General features: G+C 46.7%; 4 non-coding genes and 2 pseudogenes across 4 annotated transcripts; all 6 read left to right on the forward strand.

The window, feature by feature from the left end:
- Positions 1 to 258: 258 nt before the first annotated feature.
- Positions 259 to 449, forward strand: LOC130325217 (U2 spliceosomal RNA). Its single transcript, XR_008870071.1, has one exon. It is a non-coding gene; the product is annotated as a U2 spliceosomal RNA (small nuclear RNA).
- A 2079-nt stretch (positions 450 to 2528) lies between these two features.
- On the forward strand, positions 2529 to 2609 carry LOC130325347 (U2 spliceosomal RNA; annotated as a pseudogene).
- A 660-nt stretch (positions 2610 to 3269) lies between these two features.
- Positions 3270 to 3442, forward strand: LOC130325337 (U2 spliceosomal RNA; annotated as a pseudogene).
- A 1404-nt stretch (positions 3443 to 4846) lies between these two features.
- Positions 4847 to 5037, forward strand: LOC130325218 (U2 spliceosomal RNA). The gene has a single exon (XR_008870072.1). It is a non-coding gene; the product is annotated as a U2 spliceosomal RNA (small nuclear RNA).
- A 2094-nt stretch (positions 5038 to 7131) lies between these two features.
- Positions 7132 to 7322, forward strand: LOC130325219 (U2 spliceosomal RNA). The gene has a single exon (XR_008870073.1). It is a non-coding gene; the product is annotated as a U2 spliceosomal RNA (small nuclear RNA).
- Positions 7323 to 9420: 2098 nt separating this feature from the next.
- LOC130325220 (U2 spliceosomal RNA) lies at positions 9421 to 9611 on the forward strand. Its single transcript, XR_008870074.1, has one exon. It is a non-coding gene; the product is annotated as a U2 spliceosomal RNA (small nuclear RNA).
- The last annotated feature ends 1017 nt before the right edge of the window (positions 9612 to 10628 follow it).

Raw genomic sequence — 10628 nt, forward strand, 5'->3', positions numbered from 1 at the left:
TGCAAGTAGGAGGAGTAAGAAGGGTTCCTGGCAAATCCGGGTTATGGATTGCATTTAAAAAGGCCCCGTGGGAGTGCAATGGGCCCCTGTCTTGCTGCTTAGCAATAATGGTATGGGTTTAGGTTCTGCTGTGTGTACTGGTGGTTGACTGCCCCCCAGCCCAGAGTGTGCATGGAAAATTGTCTGGCAGCCTCCCTGACAGCAAGCAGTGATAGTGCCCATGAAGGGGACCTTGTTGGGCCCGCCCCTTTCACGGTTATCGCTTCTCGGCCTTTTGGCTAAGATCAAGTGTAGTATCTGTTCTTATCAGTTTAATATCTGATACGTCCCCTATCTGGGGACCATATATTAAATGGATTTTTGAGAACGGGGGCCGATTTCGAAGCTTGCTTCCGTCGCCCTATGCATTGACCCGATATGGCAGTATCTTCGGGTACAGTGCACCACCCCCTTACAGGGTTAAAAAGAAAGATTCCTACTTTCATTGCTACCTGCTTGCTGGCTAGCCAGCTAGCCAGCCCTGTGGGCCTTGCTGCTGCTGCAGCCAATAAACAAAAGGTGGTGCTTCTGCTGCTTCTGCTTCTGCTTGTGTCTGGCCCCTGTTGGAGCGTCCAGGCACAGGACTTCTGCTGCTGCTGACTAAATGGCCTCCTTAATTGGATCATTTGAGTAGCCAGCACACCTGTGCAGGTAGGGCATGACATGATAGGCAGCTGCCTTGATAGCGGGTGGGTGCTGAATGTTCCTAATTGACAAAATAAGATTAATGCTTATGAAGAAATATAAAATCTCATCCCTTCCCCAATATCGCGCCACACCCCTACCCCTTAATTCCCTGGTTGAACGTGATGGACATATGTCTTTTTTCGACCGTACTAACTATGTAACTATGTAACATAACATGGGGGGGGGGGGGGGTCTCCTGGCTGTTCACACAGGTGTGTCATTGCTGTACATTGACCATGCATTGCTTCTGTGGTATTGCAAAGGCAAAGACAAATGCTTCCAGCCATCCATTGCACTAATGGATTGGTCATCAGCTGGCTGTCTATGTCCCGCATCAATATAGACCAAAGTACAGAGGGTTAGGCTATGCTATTGTGCACCTACCTGATGCATCAGAAGGTGCGAGGCCCTTGCTAAATTCTGTGCACAGACTTTGAGATCTATGCTTTAGACTGTATCTAAACCTGCTCCAACATGGACTGACATTCTGGCCTACTTTCAGCCGATGCGACTTGTCTGTCGCTGAACAGTCGCTTTTTATGTATTCAGCACCTATGTATAATGTTGTAAAAATGCTCTAGAAGCTAAAGTCGCAGAAATGTCACACATATTTGGCCTGCAACTTTCTGTGCGACAAATTCAGACAGGAAAAATCAGTATAAATCCTTAGAAAATTATCCCCCAGTGTCTCCATCTGCTGGCGGTATTGAATAAGCATTGCTGCACTGATGGGGTATGCATTAGACGAAAAAAAAGAAGAAAAAGAAGAATAATACGCCCAGAAAAGAGGCGAAAAGGAGAAAAACGTAAAAAAACGTGAAAAAAAAGTAAGAGGAAGAGAAGGGAAAAAAAGGTGGAAATGGGTTTAAAAGTGATTTCGGCGGAGAATATATATATATATATATATATATATATATATATATATATATATGCGCACACACACACATAGATATAAACGTATTCTCCGTTGAGATATTGCAGCCGCTGCTGTGTCCAGGCCCAGGAGCCTTAGCACTGTGCTGTGATGTCACTCAATACCACTGACATCACTAGGTGTAAACAACATCTCTCCTTTGCTGTGTATGTGACTATGGAGCTGTTTGGTGATGTCGTCTATTACGGCCTTCATAGAAGCAACAGGAGATTGTTGCATCCATCTTGAACCCTCAGAACTACAGTGCTATGATGTCACTCACTTCCACAGGCCTTGCAGAGTGTAAACAACAACAACCCAGCTTTGTTGTGTATGTAACCATAGGGATTGTGATGTCACCTAGAACCTTCACAGCAGCGACAGCTTTATGAGGAGCATCAGCACTGCTCTGCCTGAGCAGAACCATCACCGCCATAGGTTGTCAAATAACCCGGATTTAACCCACACAGGTAAGTCCAATGGGGTGCAGGCATGTCCTCTATGCTTACAGCTTCCCGTGGGTGTTGGTTTGATACCGTTTGGGGACAGCCAAGGAGGCATCTGCAGGCAACAAAGGTAGGTGTGTGCTTGTGTGTGTGTTTCCTATGCAGATCCTAAGCCCAGTGTCACATGCAAGTAGGAGGAGTAAGAAGGGTTCCTGGCAAATCCGGGTTATGGATTGCATTTAAAAAGGCCCCGTGGGAGTGCAATGGGCCCCTGTCTTGCTGCTTAGCAATAATGGTATGGGTTTAGGTTCTGCTGTGTGTACTGGTGGTTGACTGCCCCCCAGCCCAGAGTGTGCATGGAAAATTGTCTGGCAGCCTCCCTGACAGCAAGCAGTGATAGTGCCCATGAAGGGGACCTTGTTGGGCCCGCCCCTTTCACGGTTATCGCTTCTCGGCCTTTTGGCTAAGATCAAGTGTAGTATCTGTTCTCTCTCTCAGGTCATTCATGCATGCCCGCAACCTGTGCAAGACCCGGTACTGCCCCCGTTGCCCCTACGTGGAGGAAACATCTTTCCACGTGTTTTGGCAGTGCCCCTTTGCACAGGGTCTGTTGGACGCCCTAGAACAGGAACTCAGAGACTCAGTGCCCAGGAGCTGCCTATCGTACCATTCGGTGCTTTACGGCCTGTTCCCTGGGACCCACGACGTGGAGGCCATCCAGGAGGCCTGGCGCCTTATGAACTGTTTTAAGGACGCAGTGTGGCTCTCCAGGAACCGCCTCGTGATCAACAGGGAAAACATGTCCGTCCGGGACTGCCGCAGGTTCATCAAGAACCTGCTTAGAGACTATTCCATCTTGGACAGCTCGGCCGTTGATGAGGAAGAAGAGGAGTGAAGACCCCTCTCCTTCTCCCATGTCTCCCTGAAGATACAGCCCAACAGTTTGGCCCTGTGATCCGCCCCCTCCCTACCCCCACATAGTCGCCCACACCCCTACCCCGATCACAGATTGTATTATTTGGTTTTTGTTTGATCTCTTGTGCTTTTCTATTGCAGGATTGAGCTGAATGTTAGAGTAGCATGGTGTGCGATGTATAGCTTAGGGAACCTTTGCTGTGTATTGTACTATCATGCTTTGTGTGACTGTAATTTATTGTACGACTTGTAATGACTGAACGGAAAATAAAGCTCTTTCAATCAAAAATCTGTTCTTATCAGTTTAATATCTGATACGTCCCCTATCTGGGGACCATATATTAAATGGATTTTTGAGAACGGGGGCCGATTTCGAAGCTTGCTTCCGTCGCCCTATGCATTGACCCGATATGGCAGTATCTTCGGGTACAGTGCACCACCCCCTTACAGGGTTAAAAAGAAAGATTCCTACTTTCATTGCTACCTGCTTGCTGGCTAGCCAGCTAGCCAGCCCTGTGGGCCTTGCTGCTGCTGCAGCCAATAAACAAAAGGTGGTGCTGCTGCTGCTTCTGCTGCTTCTGCTTCTGCTTGTGTCTGGCCCCTGTTGTAAAAATGCTCTAGAAGCTAAAGTCGCAGAAATGTCACACATATTTGGCCTGCAACTTTCTGTGCGACAAATTCAGACAGGAAAAATCAGTATAAATCCTTAGAAAATTATCCCCCAGTGTCTCCATCTGCTGGCGGTATTGAATAAGCATTGCTGCACTGATGGGGTATGCATTAGACGAAAAAAAAGAAGAAAAAGAAGAATAATACGCCCAGAAAAGAGGCGAAAAGGAGAAAAACGTAAAAAAACGTGAAAAAAAAGTAAGAGGAAGAGAAGGGAAAAAAAGGTGGAAATGGGTTTAAAAGTGATTTCGGCGGAGAAATATATATATATATATATATATATATATATATATATATATATATATGCGCACACACACACATAGATATAAACGTATTCTCCGTTGAGATATTGCAGCCGCTGCTGTGTCCAGGCCCAGGAGCCTTAGCACTGTGCTGTGATGTCACTCAATACCACTGACATCACTAGGTGTAAACAACATCTCTCCTTTGCTGTGTATGTGACTATGGAGCTGTTTGGTGATGTCGTCTATTACGGCCTTCATAGAAGCAACAGGAGATTGTTGCATCCATCTTGAACCCTCAGAACTACAGTGCTATGATGTCACTCACTTCCACAGGCCTTGCAGAGTGTAAACAACAACAACCCAGCTTTGTTGTGTATGTAACCAAAGGGATTTGTGATGTCACCTAGAACCTTCACAGCAGCGACAGCTTTATGAGGAGCATCAGCACTGCTCTGCCTGAGCAGAACCATCACCGCCATAGGTTGTCAAATAACCCGGATTTAACCCACACAGGTAAGTCCAATGGGGTGCAGGCATGTCCTCTATGCTTACAGCTTCCCGTGGGTGTTGGTTTGATACCGTTTGGGGACAGCCAAGGAGGCATCTGCAGGCAACAAAGGTAGGTGTGTGCTTGTGTGTGTGTTTCCTATGCAGATCCTAAGCCCAGTGTCACATGCAAGTAGGAGGAGTAAGAAGGGTTCCTGGCAAATCCGGGTTATGGATTGCATTTAAAAAGGCCCCGTGGGAGTGCAATGGGCCCCTGTCTTGCTGCTTAGCAATAATGGTATGGGTTTAGGTTCTGCTGTGTGTACTGGTGGTTGACTGCCCCCCAGCCCAGAGTGTGCATGGAAAATTGTCTGGCAGCCTCCCTGACAGCAAGCAGTGATAGTGCCCATGAAGGGGACCTTGTTGGGCCCGCCCCTTTCACGGTTATCGCTTCTCGGCCTTTTGGCTAAGATCAAGTGTAGTATCTGTTCTTATCAGTTTAATATCTGATACGTCCCCTATCTGGGGACCATATATTAAATGGATTTTTGAGAACGGGGGCCGATTTCGAAGCTTGCTTCCGTCGCCCTATGCATTGACCCGATATGGCAGTATCTTCGGGTACAGTGCACCACCCCCTTACAGGGTTAAAAAGAAAGATTCCTACTTTCATTGCTACCTGCTTGCTGGCTAGCCAGCTAGCCAGCCCTGTGGGCCTTGCTGCTGCTGCAGCCAATAAACAAAAGGTGGTGCTGCTGCTGCTTCTGCTGCTTCTGCTTCTGCTTGTGTCTGGCCCCTGTTGGAGCGTCCAGGCACAGGACTTCTGCTGCTGCTGACTAAATGGCCTCCTTAATTGGATCATTTGAGTAGCCAGCACACCTGTGCAGGTAGGGCATGACATGATAGGCAGCTGCCTTGATAGCGGGTGGGTGCTGAATGTTCCTAATTGACAAAATAAGATTAATGCTTATGAAGAAATATAAAATCTCATCCCTTCCCCAATATCGCGCCACACCCCTACCCCTTAATTCCCTGCTTGAACGTGATGGACATATGTCTTTTTTCGACCGTACTAACTATGTAACTATGTAACATAACATGGGGGGGGGGGGGGGTCTCCTGGCTGTTCACACAGGTGTGTCATTGCTGTACATTGACCATGCATTGCTTCTGTGGTATTGCAAAGGCAAAGACAAATGCTTCCAGCCATCCATTGCACTAATGGATTGGTCATCAGCTGGCTGTCTATGTCCCGCATCAATATAGACCAAAGTACAGAGGGTTAGGCTATGCTATTGTGCACCTACCTGATGCATCAGAAGGTGCGAGGCCCTTGCTAAATTCTGTGCACAGACTTTGAGATCTATGCTTTAGACTGTATCTAAACCTGCTCCAACATGGACTGACATTCTGGCCTACTTTCAGCCGATGCGACTTGTCTGTCGCTGAACAGTCGCTTTTTATGTATTCAGCACCTATGTATAATGTTGTAAAAATGCTCTAGAAGCTAAAGTCGCAGAAATGTCACACATATTTGGCCTGCAACTTTCTGTGCGACAAATTCAGACAGGAAAAATCAGTATAAATCCTTAGAAAATTATCCCCCAGTGTCTCCATCTGCTGGCGGTATTGAATAAGCATTGCTGCACTGATGGGGTATGCATTAGACGAAAAAAAAGAAGAAAAAGAAGAATAATACGCCCAGAAAAGAGGCGAAAAGGAGAAAAACGTAAAAAAACGTGAAAAAAAAGTAAGAGGAAGAGAAGGGAAAAAAAGGTGGAAATGGGTTTAAAAGTGATTTCGGCGGAGAAATATATATATATATATATATATATATATATATATATATATATATATATGCGCACACACACACATAGATATAAACGTATTCTCCGTTGAGATATTGCAGCCGCTGCTGTGTCCAGGCCCAGGAGCCTTAGCACTGTGCTGTGATGTCACTCAATACCACTGACATCACTAGGTGTAAACAACATCTCTCCTTTGCTGTGTATGTGACTATGGAGCTGTTTGGTGATGTCGTCTATTACGGCCTTCATAGAAGCAACAGGAGATTGTTGCATCCATCTTGAACCCTCAGAACTACAGTGCTATGATGTCACTCACTTCCACAGGCCTTGCAGAGTGTAAACAACAACAACCCAGCTTTGTTGTGTATGTAACCAAAGGGATTTGTGATGTCACCTAGAACCTTCACAGCAGCGACAGCTTTATGAGGAGCATCAGCACTGCTCTGCCTGAGCAGAACCATCACCGCCATAGGTTGTCAAATAACCCGGATTTAACCCACACAGGTAAGTCCAATGGGGTGCAGGCATGTCCTCTATGCTTACAGCTTCCCGTGGGTGTTGGTTTGATACCGTTTGGGGACAGCCAAGGAGGCATCTGCAGGCAACAAAGGTAGGTGTGTGCTTGTGTGTGTGTTTCCTATGCAGATCCTAAGCCCAGTGTCACATGCAAGTAGGAGGAGTAAGAAGGGTTCCTGGCAAATCCGGGTTATGGATTGCATTTAAAAAGGCCCCGTGGGAGTGCAATGGGCCCCTGTCTTGCTGCTTAGCAATAATGGTATGGGTTTAGGTTCTGCTGTGTGTACTGGTGGTTGACTGCCCCCCAGCCCAGAGTGTGCATGGAAAATTGTCTGGCAGCCTCCCTGACAGCAAGCAGTGATAGTGCCCATGAAGGGGACCTTGTTGGGCCCGCCCCTTTCACGGTTATCGCTTCTCGGCCTTTTGGCTAAGATCAAGTGTAGTATCTGTTCTTATCAGTTTAATATCTGATACGTCCCCTATCTGGGGACCATATATTAAATGGATTTTTGAGAACGGGGGCCGATTTCGAAGCTTGCTTCCGTCGCCCTATGCATTGACCCGATATGGCAGTATCTTCGGGTACAGTGCACCACCCCCTTACAGGGTTAAAAAGAAAGATTCCTACTTTCATTGCTACCTGCTTGCTGGCTAGCCAGCTAGCCAGCCCTGTGGGCCTTGCTGCTGCTGCAGCCAATAAACAAAAGGTGGTGCTGCTGCTGCTTCTGCTGCTTCTGCTTCTGCTTGTGTCTGGCCCCTGTTGGAGCGTCCAGGCACAGGACTTCTGCTGCTGCTGACTAAATGGCCTCCTTAATTGGATCATTTGAGTAGCCAGCACACCTGTGCAGGTAGGGCATGACATGATAGGCAGCTGCCTTGATAGCGGGTGGGTGCTGAATGTTCCTAATTGACAAAATAAGATTAATGCTTATGAAGAAATATAAAATCTCATCCCTTCCCCAATATCGCGCCACACCCCTACCCCTTAATTCCCTGGTTGAACGTGATGGACATATGTCTTTTTTCGACCGTACTAACTATGTAACTATGTAACATAACATGGGGGGGGGGGGGGGTCTCCTGGCTGTTCACACAGGTGTGTCATTGCTGTACATTGACCATGCATTGCTTCTGTGGTATTGCAAAGGCAAAGACAAATGCTTCCAGCCATCCATTGCACTAATGGATTGGTCATCAGCTGGCTGTCTATGTCCCGCATCAATATAGACCAAAGTACAGAGGGTTAGGCTATGCTATTGTGCACCTACCTGATGCATCAGAAGGTGCGAGGCCCTTGCTAAATTCTGTGCACAGACTTTGAGATCTATGCTTTAGACTGTATCTAAACCTGCTCCAACATGGACTGACATTCTGGCCTACTTTCAGCCGATGCAACTTGTCTGTCGCTGAACAGTCGCTTTTTATGTATTCAGCACCTATGTATAATGTTGTAAAAATGCTCTAGAAGCTAAAGTCGCAGAAATGTCACACATATTTGGCCTGCAACTTTCTGTGCGACAAATTCAGACAGGAAAAATCAGTATAAATCCTTAGAAAATTATCCCCCAGTGTCTCCATCTGCTGGCGGTATTGAATAAGCATTGCTGCACTGATGGGGTATGCATTAGACGAAAAAAAAGAAGAAAAAGAAGAATAATACGCCCAGAAAAGAGGCGAAAAGGAGAAAAACGTAAAAAAACGTGAAAAAAAAGTAAGAGGAAGAGAAGGGAAAAAAAGGTGGAAATGGGTTTAAAAGTGATTTCGGCGGAGAAATATATATATATATATATATATATATATATATATATATATATATATATATATGCGCACACACACACATAGATATAAACGTATTCTCCGTTGAGATATTGCAGCCGCTGCTGTGTCCAGGCCCAGGAGCCTTAGCACTGTGCTGTGATGTCACTCAATACCACTGACATCACTAGGTGTAAACAACATCTCTCCTTTGCTGTGTATGTGACTATGGAGCTGTTTGGTGATGTCGTCTATTACGGCCTTCATAGAAGCAACAGGAGATTGTTGCATCCATCTTGAACCCTCAGAACTACAGTGCTATGATGTCACTCACTTCCACAGGCCTTGCAGAGTGTAAACAACAACAACCCAGCTTTGTTGTGTATGTAACCAAAGGGATTTGTGATGTCACCTAGAACCTTCACAGCAGCGACAGCTTTATGAGGAGCATCAGCACTGCTCTGCCTGAGCAGAACCATCACCGCCATAGGTTGTCAAATAACCCGGATTTAACCCACACAGGTAAGTCCAATGGGGTGCAGGCATGTCCTCTATGCTTACAGCTTCCCGTGGGTGTTGGTTTGATACCGTTTGGGGACAGCCAAGGAGGCATCTGCAGGCAACAAAGGTAGGTGTGTGCTTGTGTGTGTGTTTCCTATGCAGATCCTAAGCCCAGTGTCACATGCAAGTAGGAGGAGTAAGAAGGGTTCCTGGCAAATCCGGGTTATGGATTGCATTTAAAAAGGCCCCGTGGGAGTGCAATGGGCCCCTGTCTTGCTGCTTAGCAATAATGGTATGGGTTTAGGTTCTGCTGTGTGTACTGGTGGTTGACTGCCCCCCAGCCCAGAGTGTGCATGGAAAATTGTCTGGCAGCCTCCCTGACAGCAAGCAGTGATAGTGCCCATGAAGGGGACCTTGTTGGGCCCGCCCCTTTCACGGTTATCGCTTCTCGGCCTTTTGGCTAAGATCAAGTGTAGTATCTGTTCTTATCAGTTTAATATCTGATACGTCCCCTATCTGGGGACCATATATTAAATGGATTTTTGAGAACGGGGGCCGATTTCGAAGCTTGCTTCCGTCGCCCTATGCATTGACCCGATATGGCAGTATCTTCGGGTACAGTGCACCACCCCCTTACAGGGTTAAAAAGAAAGATTCCTACTTTCATTGCTACCTGCTTGCTGGCTAGCCAGCTAGCCAGCCCTGTGGGCCTTGCTGCTGCTGCAGCCAATAAACAAAAGGTGGTGCTTCTGCTGCTTCTGCTTCTGCTTGTGTCTGGCCCCTGTTGGAGCGTCCAGGCACAGGACTTCTGCTGCTGCTGACTAAATGGCCTCCTTAATTGGATCATTTGAGTAGCCAGCACACCTGTGCAGGTAGGGCATGACATGATAGGCAGCTGCCTTGATAGCGGGTGGGTGCTGAATGTTCCTAATTGACAAAATAAGATTAATGCTTATGAAGAAATATAAAATCTCATCCCTTCCCCAATATCGCGCCACACCCCTACCCCTTAATTCCCTGGTTGAACGTGATGGACATATGTCTTTTTTCGACCGTACTAACTATGTAACTATGTAACATAACATGGGGGGGGGGGGGGGGTCTCCTGGCTGTTCACACAGGTGTGTCATTGCTGTACATTGACCATGCATTGCTTCTGTGGTATTGCAAAGGCAAAGACAAATGCTTCCAGCCATCCATTGCACTAATGGATTGGTCATCAGCTGGCTGTCTATGTCCCGCATCAATATAGACCAAAGTACAGAGGGTTAGGCTATGCTATTGTGCACCTACCTGATGCATCAGAAGGTGCGAGGCCCTTGCTAAATTCTGTGCACAGACTTTGAGATCTATGCTTTAGACTGTATCTAAACCTGCTCCAACATGGACTGACATTCTGGCCTACTTTCAGCCGATGCGACTTGTCTGTCGCTGAACAGTCGCTTTTTATGTATTCAGCACCTATGTATAATGTTGTAAAAATGCTCTAGAAGCTAAAGTCGCAGAAATGTCACACATATTTGGCCTGCAACTTTCTGTGCGACAAATTCAGACAGGAAAAATCAGTATAAATCCTTAGAAAATTATCCCCCAGTGTCTCCATCTGCTGGCGGTATTGAATAAGCATTGCTGCACTGATGGGGTATGC

This window comes from Hyla sarda, unplaced genomic scaffold, assembly GCF_029499605.1.
Source record: "Hyla sarda isolate aHylSar1 unplaced genomic scaffold, aHylSar1.hap1 scaffold_271, whole genome shotgun sequence".
Lineage (NCBI taxonomy): Eukaryota > Metazoa > Chordata > Amphibia > Anura > Hylidae > Hyla > Hyla sarda.